Source organism: Mercenaria mercenaria, chromosome 3 (assembly GCF_021730395.1).
Source record: "Mercenaria mercenaria strain notata chromosome 3, MADL_Memer_1, whole genome shotgun sequence".
Lineage (NCBI taxonomy): Eukaryota > Metazoa > Mollusca > Bivalvia > Venerida > Veneridae > Mercenaria > Mercenaria mercenaria.
In genome coordinates this window covers 84288411-84306147 of record NC_069363.1, presented here as the reverse complement: position 1 = coordinate 84306147, position 17737 = coordinate 84288411, and the positions used below count along the sequence as shown (strand labels likewise).

At 35.5% G+C, this 17737-nt stretch overlaps 2 protein-coding genes across 3 annotated transcripts in view; one reads left to right on the top strand and one right to left on the bottom strand.

Moving 5' to 3' along the window:
* The window catches only part of LOC123524214 (trafficking protein particle complex subunit 13-like), a 140404-nt gene that overhangs the window by 43531 nt on the left and 79136 nt on the right, over window positions 1-17737 (top strand). The window lies entirely within an intron of this gene.
* The window catches only part of LOC123524213 (sodium/bile acid cotransporter 5-like), a 38344-nt gene that overhangs the window by 18619 nt on the left and 1988 nt on the right, over window positions 1-17737 (bottom strand). Inside the window, exon 1 of one of the 2 annotated variants that reach the window (XM_045302262.2) lies at window positions 3965-4145. The exons of the other annotated variant lie outside the window; for it this stretch is intronic. The gene's annotated coding sequence lies outside the window, so the exon portion shown is untranslated. Of the gene's footprint in view, window positions 1-3964; window positions 4146-17737 lie in introns of those variants that run through there. 2 annotated transcript variants of the gene reach the window in all.

Here is a 17737-nt window from a genome sequence, read left to right as displayed (position 1 = left end):
GTGTTGATCAACATTTCCGCTTGAAGTCTTTAGATGAAGTACATGCAGTCTTTCTTAAAAATATGCGGACATCAATATGATGGATTTGGACAAATTTGCATGCACAAGATATTCTAGGCTCTTTGCAAAAAATCTCATAGTAAATTTTGCAGTGTATATTCCCTTAGTTTTTCTATAGTCTATAATTTATTTTTTTGGGCAATTGTGAAATAAGTTGTACAATTTTTCAATTACTAGCAACAAACTGTTCCTATATATGGAACTCTTGGCCAACAAGATGTTAGAGGAGGGAAGCCATTTTTCATTTTGTAATGGCAGAGCACCATTCAGTCATTAAGGATCAATTGGTAACATATTTAATGTCTTCGATATAACGTGGCCAGGGAATAGACCCAACATTGACCTTCTGCTGTCAAAGTCAACCAAAACATTTCTGTAGATTATAATGAATTGCCTTATATTGGCCACTTGGTCAGTATGTCACATACATATCTTTAGTCCCCAAGTTGTGTTTCACTGGAGGAGACTTATGGCTTGTCCCCTTGTTAGTCACTCCACCAGTCAGTCCATTTGTTCGTTAGACTGTCAATGACACAAAGTGGGATCCTGCGATAGCTTGTGAAGTACGTTACACAAGATATTTGTTCATAAAACTTAGTATATGGATAGATGGCATTATGGAGAATTTGCATGACCTTTCATTTTGTTGCTGCGGCAACAAATATGCTTGCTATGGTAACAAATCATCCAGAAATATAACAAAAGGGTGTATCCTGCAAAGGTTTAAAATGTAGGACTATTTTTTTTTTATTTGGTACATTAAAAATGCAGTGTATGGAACAAAAATTTACTTATTTATTTTCATGTTTTTTTTTGTCAACCAGTCACAATAAATGATGGATAATGCCATTAAACTTCAAAAGTACAATTAAGCCAACTTACAAATGAATTTTGCTACTTCTACCAATATCACCCAGAGCAATAGTCTAAATTGTCTTAAAATATCTATCATTATAACTTTACAGTTTGTGTACCCGCTACATGTTTGTATTCATGACTGTTATATTGTTCTTTTCTTACAATTGACAGTTCAGTCAACTGCAGGGGATACCAGACGATTGATCTATCAGCAAATGGTTTGAAATTGGTATTGATTATTTGTTACTAATTGGTCAACCTCAATTTATAAATCAGTGTGGAGATTTTTTATCTGAATAATTATTCATCTGCTACTGTTTAGAGTATCAGTAGGAGCGGTTCAAGGATGCTTTCATGAAATACAAAAAAACAGATATATATTTATAATATTTATTAGATCTAAATTATGTCGCAGAACAGGTTACAAGTTGTGATATAAACTGCTCACGTAAAAAAAAACATGACATTAAAATTTTTAGTTGTTGTCAGATAATCATGAAAACAGGTGACACTGTAAGTCTAAATTGACTGAAAAATATGTTAATATGTCTTATGTTATTCTCAGTTTCAGTAATTATGTCTCCCACCACACAGTGGTGTGGGAGACATATTGATTTACTCCTGTCTGTTTGTGTGTGTGTGTCTGTCTGTCACAAAGCTTGACTGCACTCTAAGTCGAACATTTCTCATCCGATCTTCACCAAACTAAAATGTGTTTGCCAATAAGTCCTCATCCAAGTTCGATTACTAGCCAAGTCGGCCCAGGCACTTCGGAATTATGGCCCTTGAAACTTGTTTTTTAATTATCAAAGCGCTCAGAGTCTGATAAGGCAGTTGAGGTTTTGGCATACTACTATTCAGATGATTAGGCAGTTGTGGGACATGTGCGCTTTTCTCAAAAGCAGCTCTAGTTTACACTCAAAATTGATAATGTTTTTATAACTAGTGCTATGTCAGCTGAAATAGATAGTAAAAAAAAAAAAAAATAATGTCATAGATTTAATTATTGAAATTATATCAAAATAAAAGACAAAAACTCTACATTAAGACAAAGAAAGAATGAATTGAATATAAAGCTTCTAATTGTTTAGTAAAATCTTTACACAATGGCTCCCAATCTTTAATCTTGGTTAGAAACTATAAAATGGTCTGAATATGAGGGGTGATCAGTAAATACTGGCAAAGGTGCTTTCGTTTCTTAACATATCATCAAAAATCAATGCAGCGATGCAGCGCTTACGAAATATAGATGAGAAAAATGTTTAGTTTATATGTCACGCCATTTTTCCTTTAACAATCATAAGTAAATGCTAGTCCCCATGTCAGTGTCACATGACCTTATTTTGCCCAGTTTTGTCTCTTTTCTTATTTTGTATTTGCTAAAACATTATTGGCTGTTTATTTGTTTTTCTAGCAATTTTGTCCAAAAGAGAGTGAATATTTGTGTGAATTATATGTATTACGCCATTAATGTTAAATTATACTTGTATTTGTTTGTTTGTTTTGAGTTTAACGCCGTTTTTCAACAGTATTACATGTTCAGTAATGGCGGGCAGTTAACCTGACCAGTGATTCTGGATTCTGTACAAACCTGTTCTCCGCAAGTAACTGCTAACTTCCCCACATGAATCGGAGGTAGAGGACGAACGATTTCATGCACAATGTCTTTTATCAAATCGTCACGGAGAACATATGGCCTGCCCGAGGATTTAACTCATGACCCCGTGATCTGTTGATAGGCGCTCTCCCTATTGAGCTAAGCGGGCAGGTTATACTTGTATTGGATATCATTAGAATGTTTGACAGGCATATTGTGTGGGACATCTGAAAGCCATTGTAACACTCTTGGACATAAGTAATAACATTTTGTTGTCTGAACCAAAAATCAAGGGGAAGAGATATGGTTGAGTATGCAGTATTCATTATGTAGAAAAGGTGTAGAAAAAGCTGTGGCAAGAAGCACTGAATCACAGTCACAGTAACAAATTATACAGATTATCTGTTGGATATGACTATGTGGTGATGACAAGTCACTTTAGATTTTTATCTCAGAAACAATAGATAAATAGTGTTCATGTCCTGAAACGTAAGTGTTCACATTTGATATGTTCTATTCTAACACGACCCGATTCATTTTCCTGTTAAACAAAGAAGGCTGAAAATTGAGTGTTATTATACATCACAATTCATTTTTCTTGAGTCACAATTATTACGTCATAGCATCAAATGGCATAGCTGGGCGCTGGAAAATAAACCAACGGAAATGAGGCAAATATATTATGGATGTTGTCAAGGATGTACTTAAAAATCCTTGGAAAGGTGTTAGAATCAAAATAATTTATCTCATTTAGTGATTTGCTCTTGAATAAAGTCATTGTTTATTGTTCAGATGCGTATTATTATATCACTCGAGCTGCGCCCGTGTGATAAAATTCCTTCGCATCTGAACTCCAGACAATGATTTTATTCAACGACAAATCACAAAGTGAGATACATATTATTAAATGTTCTTAAATATATTTTACATATTATCAAACTTCGGCAAAATAGGATTTGGACCATTTTGAACACCCCTCAGATTGATAATATCATATTCTTTTATTTCTTTATCATGTAACATATATTTCGTTGTCTATAATAAAACATGCATCTGGATATACCCAGATCACACAGTATATAAAAATAATTCCAGGCAATTTATATTTGATTTCATTTATCATAAATCATAATTATTCTGGCAAGACCTACGTGTACTGTCCTAAACACAAGCAATTTTCCATAAATCATGCATTTCTAGCTTTATTAATTCTGTCAATCCTAATGTTTACAGTAAGTGTGAGGGAAGATCCTGCTTTGCCAGAAACCACACATTCAGTTATATCAAATTATGAGGAACAGTTTAGTAAATTACAGTAATTCCTTCATTTAAGAAATGTTGAACAAAGAAATTAGCGAAAGCAATAAATTTGTTGACCTATATACAAATAACAATATATATCACAGCAACAGTGTTAAACTTCAATTTTAAACATGTCACATATATTACTTTCCCATAATAAAATGACAACACAAACGGCAAAATTAACAGCAGAAAGTATGTGAATGCTGATCAGGTAAAAATGTGTTATCACGAAAAAAAAAGCACAAATTCAGATGTAATTCACTGTCTGCAGTATTCCTAACAGCTGAAAACACTATTGTCTGTCCTCCTTCAACTTGAATTGTTGCACATTTTGGCAACATTGAAAGTAAAAAAGAAAATCACAGTAGCTATAATGCTTATAACATTCCCTCTGATTGGTGGGAATTATTGCATAACGAAGCACATGTATACAAACGGTTTTGTTAGCTCACCTAAAGATATGCTATGGGAGCTTTAGAATCTTGAGTCGGTCGTTCCTTGTCCGTCAGCCGTTCTTGTCTTGTCAGTGTTGTCATTCTGTGGGATTGACCTCTAAACCATATTGCAATATCCTTGTTGATTCAGAGTTCTGGTGCCTTATACAAATTCTTAACCCATGTTGATTTGTCTTAAAGCATGGCTGCCTAGGGGTGGGGCTAGTTTTCTTTATATGGCAAACTTCAAACCTCTTCCTCTGAAGCTGCTGACCCTTCTTAGCCCCCCACCCCAATACAAATACATTACCCCCCTGTTTTTATTTAGTAGAAACTTTTTAATTACACTGGTATCATTTCAAAATAATTTCACATATATTTTCATTACAAGATGATTTACAAAACTGTTCAAGCAAGTTGTGTAACACAGGTGAGTGCTCTAGGGCCATCATGGGACCTCTCGTTTTTTTGTCATTACTATGAGATATGTTATAATTGCTGGTATATTTATAACTTCAAAGTTAAATTTGTATGATAATTATGTCTTGATAATCAGTTGCACTAGCTACTAATTACTCTAAATGCACCTTTTTCCATCAGTTTTCCATGAATTAAGCCTTTGTGGAAGCTTTTTTTCACATGAATGGAGTATTATGCACTAAAAATATGTAGAAAAGTGCTGTCCTCCATGGACGGATTGTTAAGGTTGCTGCATGACTTTGAATAATTGCAAGTTGCTCCGGACCGATATGGGTTGGAAACTTTGCTTAGGATGCAGAATTTTTTTATTGGAGGAAACCATGCAGGAAACCATGCAGTAAAGCTTACAGAAGATTGTGGTTTAACCCAGGTGTTTGCCCATTCCTGAAATAATGCTCAGAGAGGCATCTGGGGTCTTCCTCTGCCAGCAAGTTGGAGAACCCGCCATAATATCGACATGAATTGTGTCAGTGTGACTCTATGACTCTATACCCAACAAAAACAAAATGTAGAGAAGTGGAACTAACTGACATTGTGATCAACTGACACTTTAGTGCAGTTCATCAAGCTGAGCAACTGATGTCCAAGGACTTTAAGACCAGAAATAAAGTAGACTTCATTTCAGTATGAACCTGTTTTCTACAAGTAAATTGTAACTTTCTCATGAATCAGAGATGAAGACCATGGATAAATTTAATGACCTTTTTTTGAAAGAAATTTGAGAACAAGATAATTTGAGCCAGTGTTCTTGGTGTTCTTGTGGTCTAGACTGTAACGATTGCACTATAATCAGACAGACTATAAAAATAAAAGGAAATAAAAAGCTCATGCAACTCAAGAGCCAGATGAGCGCTTTGGTATTATGGTATTAATATATTATTTTAGCTATAAATCAAGCAATCCAGTCTTATAGCAGATGATTAAAAATGAATGTAAGACCTGGTATCAGGCAGTACAAAATGAAGGTTTGCTCTTAAATTAACTAGGAAGGAGATTGATTGGAAGTTTTTTTCACCATTTAGCAGTTGACACATGGTTTATAGATCAAAGTTATAGGCCCATTGGGAAATCATTGAATAAATTGTTTTTCACTGGATTATGTGACACAGATCTTTGGGTTTTTGGAGACATAGCGGGGGACTGCATGCCTCCCTGATTCCCAGATGATTTAGAATGTCCTTGGTCGCAATTGTACACAAAATATAGTCAGAAAGTTGTCAGGAAAAAATATGCAGGAAGTTTACAAATGTATAAAGGTTCTGCAAATGACAGTTTTGTCTGGGAACTTGCAAGATTATTATGTGTGTTTCATCTACTGACTGCATGGTCAAAAATGATGGCGTGGTAATTTCAATTGAAAAAATGAATAAATTATCAAAATATTGGTAAAACATAGTGAAAAACTTTCGGCTTTGATAATTTGTTGAAGTTATGAAAACGTCACAGAAAAGCCATACAAAGAAGACATGCAGTGATGTCAATTCAACCACCAAAAGGAAGCAGAAACCAATCTCCAGATTCGATGACTTTGAGTGTAACTAAGTTTGTTCTGCAAAATAAATGCGCTGCAACAGTCTGTTGAGTTAGGATTATAGTCACAGCAGCTCAAAAGTTTCAGGCTGTGTATACTTCATATATCTGTTCACAGGTCTGTAACAGCTTTTATATGGTATCATAGTTTTGATAAAAGAGGAGGTACGGTAGTCAAGATAAATCAGATATCTTATCAAACAATGAATTTTATGGTTTTAAAATGTATTAGCAGTTGTTCAGACAGTAAATCCAAAAATTTCAGAAAACTGTCTGAATCAGTCTGAAACATATTCTGAATTTTTTAATTAAAAACAGGAACTTATAAATATTCTCTTTCATCAATTTTTCATGAAGCAATATTCTGAGGATAAATTTCATTAGGCAGACATTCAGAGGATAAAGTCCATCAGGCAGCCATTCAGACAATTTTCAGAGGACAAATTTCATCAGATGGCCATTCAGACAGTAAAGTTCATTAGAATGCCATTCAGACGACATTCAGAGGATAAAGTCCATCAGACAGCCATTTAGACAATATTCAGAAGGTAAATTTCATCAGACAGCCATACAGACAATATATAGGATAAATTTCTTCAGATCACCATCGGACAATAATCAGACAATAAATTTCTTGAGAATACCATGTGGTGTTTGCTATGCTTGTAAAAAAAAATCAGTCATTTTTAGCTCACCTGTCACAAAGTGACAAGGTGAGCTTTTGTGATCGCGCAGCGTCTGTCGTGCGTCCGTCAGTCCGTCCGTGCGTGCGTAAACTTTTGCTTGTGACCACTCTAGAGGTCACATTTTTCATGGGATCTTTATGACAATTGGTCATAATGTTCCCCTTGATGATATCTAGGTCAAGTTCGAAACTGGGTCACGTGCGGTCAAAAACTAGGTCAGTAGGTCTAAAAATAGAAAAACCTTGTGACCTCTCTAGAGTCCATATATTTCACAAGATCTTCATGAAAGTTGGTCTGAATGTTCATCTTGATGATATCTAGGTCAGTTATGAAACTGGGTCACGTGCGGTCAAAAACTAGGTCAGTAGGTCTAAAAATAGAAAAACCTTGTGACCTCTCTAGAGGCCATACTTGTGAATGGATCTTCATAAAAATTAGTCAGAATGTTCACCTTGATGATATCTAGGTCAAGTTCGAAACTGGGTCATGTGCGGTCAAAAACTAGGTCAGTAGGTCTAAAAATAGAAAAACCTTGTGACCTCTCTAGAGGCCATATATTTCATGAGATCTTCATGAAAATTGGTCAGAATGTTCACCTTGATGATATGTAGGTCAAGTTCGAAAGTGGGTCACATGCCATCAAAAACTAGGTCAGTAGGTCAAATAATAGAAAAACATTGTGACCTCTCTAGAGGCCATATTTTTCATGGGATATGTATGAAAGTTGGTCTGAATGTTCATCTTGATGATATCTAGGTCAAGTTCGAAAGTGGGTCACATGGCGTCAAAAGCTAGGTCAGTAGGTCAAATAATAGAAAAACCTTGTGACCTCTCTAGAGGCCATATTTTTCAATGGATCTTCATGAAAATTGATCTGAATGTTCACCTTGATGATATCTAGGTCAGTTTTGAAACTGGGTCATGTGGGGTCAAAAACTAGGCCAGTAGGTATAAAAATAGAAAAACCTTGTGACCTCTCTAGAGGCCATATTTTTCATGAGATCTTCATGAAAATTATTGAGAATGTTCACCTTGATGATATCTAGGTAAAGTTCAAAACAGGGTCACGTACCTTCGAAAACTAGGTCAATAGGTCAAATAATAGAAAAACCTTGTGACCTCTCTAGAGACCATATTTTTCAATGGATCTTCATGAAAATTGGTCAGAATTTTTATCTTGATAATATCTAGGTCAGGTTCAAAACTGGGTCACATGAGCTCAAAAACTAGGTCACTATGTCAAATAATAGAAAAAACGACGTCATACTCAAAACTGGGTCATGTGGGAAGAGGTGAGCGATTCAGGACCATCATGGTCCTCTTGTTCTTTTTATGTTTTCTTCAAGGAATGTTTAAACTTTTTTCTGTGTTTTAATTAATTGTGGCTTCGTTTTTGAGACTGTAGAGAAATCAGTGAAATTTGATTGACAAAATGTTATTAAATATGGTATTATTACATCTTTTGATAAAATCTAATACTGTAACATTTTGTACTGGTTGAGAACTTCTGAATATTTCATTAAATGGAGCTTCTATTTTATTAATTGTCTACAGTATTGATTACCAGACAGTAATTGCCAGCACTTCAAAAGACCTATTCATCCATTCTAGAAAAAAATTGATAGCAGAGAAACCTATAAAGATTACAGTAGTTTTAAACAAGTATGAAAGTATTTGAGCCGTACCATGAGGAAACCAACATAGTGGGTTTGCGACCAGTATGGATCCAGACCAGCCTGCACATCCGCGCAGTCTGGTCAGGATCCATGCTGTTCGCTAACAGATTCTCCAATTTCAACAGGCTTTAAAAGCGAACAGCATGGATCCTGACCAGACTGCGCGGATGCGCAGGCTGGTCAGGATCCATGCTGGTCGCAAACCCACTATGTTGGTTTTCTCATGGCGCGGCTCATTTAAACTTTTTCAGCTTACAGTTTTATGATTTTTTAATTCCATTCAGTAATTTTTATAGTGTTGTTATAAAGCAGTATAAGAGATACCAGCTCCAGGTCAAAGAGATAGGATTACCGATGAAATTCCCTTCCTGGAAACAATTAAGTAAAGATACAGTTACTGCAGTCAGTTAAACCAGATTGTGTGATGATACTGTTCATTGTTGACTTTGACAGTGCATATCAAAATAGGAGAGCTCAAAAATCAATTACAAAATAAATTCCACTGTCATTCCACAGTCCTAGGTAGTTAGCTGGGTAGTTTTCTCATGGTATACAATGTGTAGGCTGTGCTGACATGTAACTTTGCAGTGTATACAACAGACCAGTGCCTTTAAATAACTATATTTAAACACATTTGTTCCCCTTTGAATTTAATTTTTAATTGCCAGCACTAAAATTTACTTGAAATTATCATGTCCTTGATATATTTTATTCATAGTGTCCTTCAAAAAGAAAAAATAGATACTTTACCCATCATGTCCATGTCCATTTAATAAAGCAAGTTTGAGCCCTCCACATATATACTGCATATTACCTTCATTATAACCCTGCCCATACTGTAAAGTAGATTTTCAAAGATTCTGCATTATAATATGAGCCATGCCATGAGAAAACCAACATAGTGGCTTTGCGACCAGCATAGATCCAGACCAGCCTGCGCATCTGCGCAGTCTGGTCAGTCGATTTCAGAGCCTATTGGAATTAGAGAAACTGTTAGCGAAGAGCATGGATCCTGACCAGACTGTGTGGATGCTTGCTGGTCGCAATGCCACTATGTTGGTTTCCTCATGGCACGGCTCATATTATGATTCTTCCTAAGGCCTCGCCAAATTAAAAAGTTGTTAATCGGATTTGCCGCTCGTATATTTTCAGAAACACAAAAAAATGTTTTTGTTTGTTTCTGGCTTGCGCTCGCCCCATTGAAAAAAATCAATCCAAAATTTTTTGGTGCGCTACTTTTTACGGACGTAAAAGTGTATAAATGCTTATAATTCCAGTCCCAGATTGTTCTCAAATGGATTTTAATCAAAATAAATACATACTACGCACACATCTTCATAACACTTATATTTAGTTGCATTAAAGTTATTTCCCCTTTATGCAGTTACGCTATTTTCTTCAAATGTTTACCAAATTACATGCTATAGAAATCGATTTATTTCTTTGAAAACTGGATGAAGAAAAACATACTAATTTATTTGATAACATCAATCTACATTATTTTGGTATGGGTAAATACTTATTGATGCATGTCACTTACCTGTTTTTCTGTTTTTTCCTTTCCAAATGATCAGTATTTGCATGCGAAAGTTGGTGGGGTAAGGAATTTCCATTACGAGTTGTTTTCAGAACAGTTTCGATTTTCAGATTTTCCAATCATTTAGTAGACTAATGTTAATGCAGGTTAATCTCCATTTCAGACTAATTGAGACTTTGTTTCAACAAATTTAATATGTTATGAAAGTTTAAAGTTAGAAAAAGAGCTGTACATATTTAGACATCATGCTCGACTTTTCTGAATCAAAGCTTTGCCAGTAAAAGGGGCATAATAGTTAGAAGCTATTAGAGTACAGAGCTATCGGTCATTATATAAAACTTAATTAAAAATATTTTATGTTAAAAATGGGCATAACTCTGTCTAGATTCAGACTTAAGAGTATTGTTATCCCCCGACGAAAGTCAGAGGGATATAGTTTTGGCGTTGTCCGTCCGTCCGTCCTTCCGTCCATCTTTCCGTCCGTCCGTCCGTCCTTCCGTCTGTCCATCCGTCCGTCCGGAGCCATATCTAGGAAATGGTTGGGAATATTTATTTAAAACTTCATATACATGTTCACCACAATGAGTTCTTGTGGCCCGTCAAGTTTCAGTCAGATTGCCCAAGTAACACCAGAGTTATGGCCCTTAGAAGTTTCTAGTGTTAACTATATAGGGTACTATAAATATGGCAATTTCTGCATCATAACTTTTGATATATTTGACCTAGAACTATGAAACTTAAACAGAATTTAGATCACCATAATGTGGTTTTGCACAAACAATTTTGTACGGATTTCTTTTTGTAACTTCAGAGTTATTGCCCTTTGATTGTCTAAAAATCCACATATTTGTACATAACAAACTTACCATTTGGCAGAATTTCATTAAATTTCTTTCATTCTTTTCTGTGAACATTTATTATAAACATGTTCATGAAGTTGCGCACCCACACCTGGTCACCCACTTGCCTTGGTCACACCCCCTCCCCCTCCCAGCCCCACTCCCCCCCACTCCCCAATTTTTCATTTTTTTTTCATTTATTTTAGATTTTTTTCAAACCTTCCAAGTTGTACTATTCCCCCACCTCACCTCTCCACCCAGTCATGCCCACCACTGATCATGTATCCTCTGCCCCCCCCCCCCCCCCCCCTCCAACTTCACCCTTTTACCTTTTTTTTTTTTTCATTTTTAATTTTCAATCAATATTTATAATCAGCATGTGAAATTTTGTTTCCTCTGTTCCCCTGCACCCCCACCCCCTAAAAAAATAAATATATACATATATCTATATATAGATATATATATTTCCATCCTTTTTTTTTTTTTTTAAATGTTCAAACCTTCAACATGTTAAGTTGTGACTGCACAAACCTTGCCCTCAGCCATGTTCAAGATATCTTATCTGTGTTCTCTTAAGGACATCTGATCTTTTAAGTTCAAATGTACATGTAAAACAGCAACACCTGGTGCCAAACCACTCAAAGACAATATTTCATTCCAGTTAAACTTCAAGCTCACATTTCAATTAACTGCATTTAATTTTAAAAGCTAAGCTTATTACAGTAAGCATATCCCATTCAAAATAAATTCTTTAGTCCGGATCAAAGTATCATACATTTATTGTGTACTCTTTCATTAAACATTTGTTTTCTGTTAAATTGATTTTGACTAATGAAATTATTTGCTTCTTATTAACATCCTTAACTTTTTGCCGGATATATCTTTTTGCCATTCCTCACCACAAACCCTTTCGGCGGGGGATACCAATTCATCGAATTTGCTTGTTTCTCCTGGTGTAGACTTTGACAGTAAACAACTGTTCTAAGTTTTAAATCAGAAGCTTTAATAGATCTAGTAACACTCACATAGATATTTGATGTATCAAAAACTTTGTAAAGTCAGCTAAGAATGCTACATTTTCATAGCAGTAAATATTCAAGTCACATATGTATGTGATAAGTATGGTGTAAGGTTATGCATTGTTGTTTATTACATATTTTCTAACAGCATTTTCAAAATCATGCATTATTTGATTACAGTGTACTGTATGACAATGTTATTACCTTTTTTCACAAGTTCGCTTTGTTGTGTGTCTGCAGGTCAGATTTTCTCAATCCCTGGGGACTAACTTTTTAGTTTAAAAGGGCTATACATTCTATTTTAAGGTTTTTATTAGTCAGTCGAGAGCCAAATGAAGACAAATATATTTCTTCGCTCTTCGCTCACTCCTGATTTTCTCGAAAACCAAAAAAAAAATATTTTAATTATTTTTTCGCTCGCCGCCTCAAATTTTTCAGAAAAAAATCCGATGAACAACTTATCAATTTGGTGTGGCCTAAATATTTAACTTTCATACAGACACCACTGGCCAAAATAAAGCAACTTTGTGCCTCAGTAATTGCCTCTACCTAAATAAGTTAGTATATTTAAGTTATATGTTCATGTACAAATAAAGCACTTCATTGTTTCCGACTATGACTTCTTAACTCCTGACTATGACTTCTTAACTCCTGACTATGACTTCTACTCCAAATATTGAACTGCCTTCATGTGACTTTTGCCAAAATAAAGCATTGTTGTAAATACATGCAGTATAGGTAATTGAACTAAACACCTATCAATGTTGCCTTTACCAAAGAGTTATAATTTCTGTTCAGTTTGCCCCTATCATTATACCTCTACTGAAGTATTGAATCCAAATGAGGCAGTGTTGTGTTTAAACCAATGCAGTGCCTCAACTAGTCTGTGTTCAGACCTAATGTTTTGTTCATAGGAGAGAACTCTTGAGACTATTCAAATTCTGTATAATTATGTCCCTTTTCTTCTCAAAACATTAATCAGAGCCAGGACTGATGAAGTCAGATTTATTTACAGATTTTTTTACTAAATAAAAAAAAAAAAATAAAATAAAGATTATCTAGTCGGTAGCCAGACTATGCCTCAACCTGTTGCAATGGGATTGACACAGCCATGAAATCCTTGAAAATTAGTACCCCCAGAAATATTATGATTTCACAGAATCGAAATATTACACCCTCGAGCAAATAATACTCTTGTTATGCATCTGCTAATATAACCTCCATTGCAGTGTTGATCTTGTCTTTTATAGAACTGCACCTGCCCTTATAAGTTTATATAATCTGCCCTTTGATGCACCTATTCGTATGAAATACAGTGTTGCAGCTACTTTATTATGCACCCGTCCAAAGGAAGTACTATGGTGTACCTGCCTTATTATGCACCTTTCCAAAGGAAGTACTGTGGTGTACCTGCCTTATTATGCACCTGTCCAAAGGAAGTACTGTGGTGTACCTGCCTTATTATGCACCTGTCCAAAGGAAGTACTGTGGTGTACCTGCCTTATTATGCACCTGGCCAAAGGAAGTACTGTGGTATACCTGCCTTATTATGCACCTGGCCAAAGGAAGTACTGTGGTGTACCTGACATATATTGCAGCACTGTGGTGCACCTGCCTTATTATGCCTGTCCAAAGGAAGTACTGTGGTGTACCTGCCTTATAATGCACCTGTCCAATTGCAGCACTGTGTTGTATGTTCCTGCCTTATTACAATGCCTGTCCAAAGGAAGCATTGTTGTGTACCTGCCTTATCATGCACCTGTCCAAAGGAAGTAATGTGGTGCATCTGCCTTATTATGCACCTGTCCAAAGGAAGTAATGTGGTGTACCTGCTTTATTTGATATATGCCCCGTCCAAAAGAAGTACTGTGGTGTACCTGCCTTATTATGCACCTGTCAAAAGGAAGTACTGTGGTGTACCTGCCTTATTATGCACCTGTCAAAAGGAAGTACTGTGGTGTACCTGCCTTATTATGCACCTACCTGTCCGAAGGAAGTACTGTGGTGTACCTGCCTTATTATACACTTGTCCAAAAGGAAGTACTGTGGTGTGCCTGCTTTATTTAATGTATGCACCCATCCAAAGGAAGTACTGTAGTGTACCTGCCTTATTATGCACCCATCCAAAGGAAGTACTGTGGTGTACCTGCCTTATTATGCACCCGTCCAATGGAAGTACTGTGGAGTATTTGCCTTATTTATGCACCTGTCCAATTGCAGCACCATGGTATGCCTTTCCTATAATGCACTATTGTTTTGCATCTGTCCTATTACTGCAACAGTACAAATAAAGCACTGTGGTGCACCTACAAGTACTAGATCTCTCTGATGTACACATCAGTACTAAATAACACATTTTCTAGTGACTTTTGCAGAGCTTTTGTGGCTTTATTTTGGCAGGGTGTAAATTGTTTCATTGCTTGAATAGAACTGTGTAGAACCAGCATGTTCTCTGTGTGTGCAAGTCATGATTCTTGATGAACACTTCACAGGTCAAAGGAGGTAATAATTTGCTTATGCTGATGAGAATTACAGAGATTGTATTGCTACATATGTGTTTTTGCAGATTCCTTACAGGTTATTACCATATTTACGTTAATTTTAAGCGACCTTTCCGAATTAGCCGGTCCCTATACAAAATGAAATACAGTTTTACTAGATGAGAACAAAGACCACCTGGTTCTCACAGGACTACTTTGCAGTGTATACAACAGACCAGTGCTTGCTCGTTAAATTTACAGGTTTTAATGTACTCTTTTTTATTTAAAGGATGCAATGAAATTTGGTATGAGCAAATTCAGAAAATAGAAAAAAATGTATAAGTACCAAAACATTAAAAACTGTAGGAAAATAAAAAAAAAACCTTGCTAGTAATAAGTGATTATATCATACATGCATGAGCCAGATGTTTCTTTGGTTTTTTTGATGCACCTGTTTTATTTTACCCTTTAATGCAGTATACTTTTACAATATGCTTCAAGAGATCATTATAAAAGCTGGTTTACCTTTGAGGTAGAGTCAAGAAAATGTTATATTCTTGTAGTTATGTGGCAAGCAAGCAGACAGAATATCATACAGATGTAACATTTTATTGGAGAATGAGTGAAATAGGATGACAGTTACATTAACTTGATTAAGAAATGGCACAAAATCACACATTCAAGTTCATTGCTTTATTACTGCTAGGCTCAGACACCTATTTTCTATAATTGTCCCAAATCCTAGGGTTAAATGTGAAAGTTTCTTTTGAATCTGAATAGTTCAATCGAAGTTGTTGCAAGCAGAGTGACTTTGTAAATTTTCTCATTACACACACTGTTTGATTTGTAAAAATGTAATAACCTTATTTATGCAGAATGTTAATTTTTTATGCCCCCGAAGGGAGGCATATAGTTTTTGAACTGTCTGTCCGTCTGTCGGTCCGTCGGTCTGTCGGTCTGTCAGTCTGTCCGCAATTTTCATGTCCGGTCCATATCTTTGTCATCGATAGATGGATTTTCGAATAACTTGGCATGAATGTGTACCACAGTAAGACGACGTGTCGCGCGCAAGACCCAGGTCCGTAGCTCAAAGGTCAAGGTCACACTTAGACATTAAAGGATAGTTCATTGATGGGCGTGTCCGGTCCATATCTTTGTCATCGATGGATGGATTTTCAAATAACTTGGCATGAATGTGTACCACAGTAAGACGACGTGTCGCGCGCAAGACCCAGGTCCATAGCTCAAAGGTCAAGGTCACACTTAGACATTAAAGGATAGTGCATTGATGGGCGTGTCCGGTCCATATCTTTGTCATCGATGGATGGATTTTCAAATAACTTGGCATGAATGTGTACCACAGTAAGACGACGTGTCGCGCGCAAGACCCAGGTCCGTAGCTCAAAGGTCAAGGTCACACTTAGACGTTAAAGGTCATTTTTCATGATAGTGCATTGATGGGCGTGTCCGGTCCATATCTTTGTCATTCATGCATGGATTTTAAAATAAGTACGCATGAATGTGTGACTCAGTAAGACGACGTGTCGCGCGCAAGACCCAGCTCCGTAGGTCAAAGGTCCTAAACTCTAACATCGGCCATAACTACTCATTCAAAGTGCCATCGGGGGCATATGTCATCCTATGGAGACAGCTCTTGTTTTTCAAGCATTTAAATACTTTTAAGGGTATTAAAAATAAATTTGTGCAACTTAAAGAGATAACTAAATTAAAGGAGACACACATTTAGTTTAATTCCTGTTTTAGTTCTAACAGGAAAATTCTCCATGGTTCTGCATCACATCGATGGGTTCTGCATCACATGACATACAAATTATTTATGCATGTGGAAGTACTGTTGCAATATTCTTAATGCATTGTTTTAAAGGAAATTTAAAAGATTTGGGATTTCAGGTTTCAGTTCTTGTGTTTTAGTTGTAATCTATATTAATCTTAAGAACTTTTATCCTGTTTGAAGTCTGGCTACAGGATACCGTGATTATGTCTGAGTTGAGAAAACATTATTTTGTGAAAGTTTGTTTTTAATCACTCCTTACCCAAAGCCTAAATTGTACAATACACGTTAATATATCTAGACTTATGCAGAGGATTATTGTCCACAATACATTATAAATTATTCTACCATATGAAGTAGATAAGTCTAGAAAAGTCTACAATACACATATTTCTACCTTATGAAGTATATACTAGACATTAAGTCTACAATACACTTATATATTTCTACCATATGCAGTAATCAAATCTGCAAAACACATACATATTTCTACCTTAATTATAAGTAGACAAGTCAGCAACAGACATACATATTTCTACCTTATAGGAGGTAGTCAAGTCTTCTATATATACACATACATATTTCTTCTTGATATCCTTGACAAGTCTTTCATACACATATTTCTATCTTATGAAGTAGTCAAGTCTATAACACACTTATATACACATATATTTCTTCTGTAATTAGTAGTCAAATCTACAATAGACATACATATTTCTACCTTAAATAAAAGGTAGCGTAATCTTATAAAGTACACACAGTAAACAAGTCTGTAATAAGCATAAATATTTCTGCATTGTAAAGAAGGATAAACTTACAATTTTACCTTACTTATTGTCTACACAATACCGTAGATACCCATGTATAATGCGCACCCGTGTATAATGCGCACCCCCAATTTTGGCCCAAAATCCTGGGAAAAAAACATTTTTGGTCAATTTTGAGGTGGATGGAAAACAAAAGTAGAGTTTACATCGACACCGGTAATAAATTTTATTTCCGCGGCAGAGAGCAGTATCGGTCTCGCGGTACTATTGATTTTTGTTTTCTCGAAAATAAAACCAGTAAAATATTGTTTTATTTGTTGTTTTACCTTTTTAATTAACTTTTTTGAATAAATAAACAGCAGCTGATTTAATATTTTGTAATGGTATTTTTCAAAATGACATGAGCTTCTCAATTCAAACCAATAACAAAAGGTGTGATAGTCTTTTTGTCACGATCAAATAGCCAGTAATTACCGGCAATTAACATGTCACCTCTTGTTTAATTAGTATCATAATTTTTGTGATTTATTAGCATTTTTTTCATCAAAATACTTTTAAATTTATATGAAATTAATTTTGTTTGAAACAAAAATAAACCATTCGATCTTTTACGGAACGTAACGGCAATCTTAGATTTTAGCGGTGACAGTAAGCACGGGGAGTAGTTTCCCTTTACC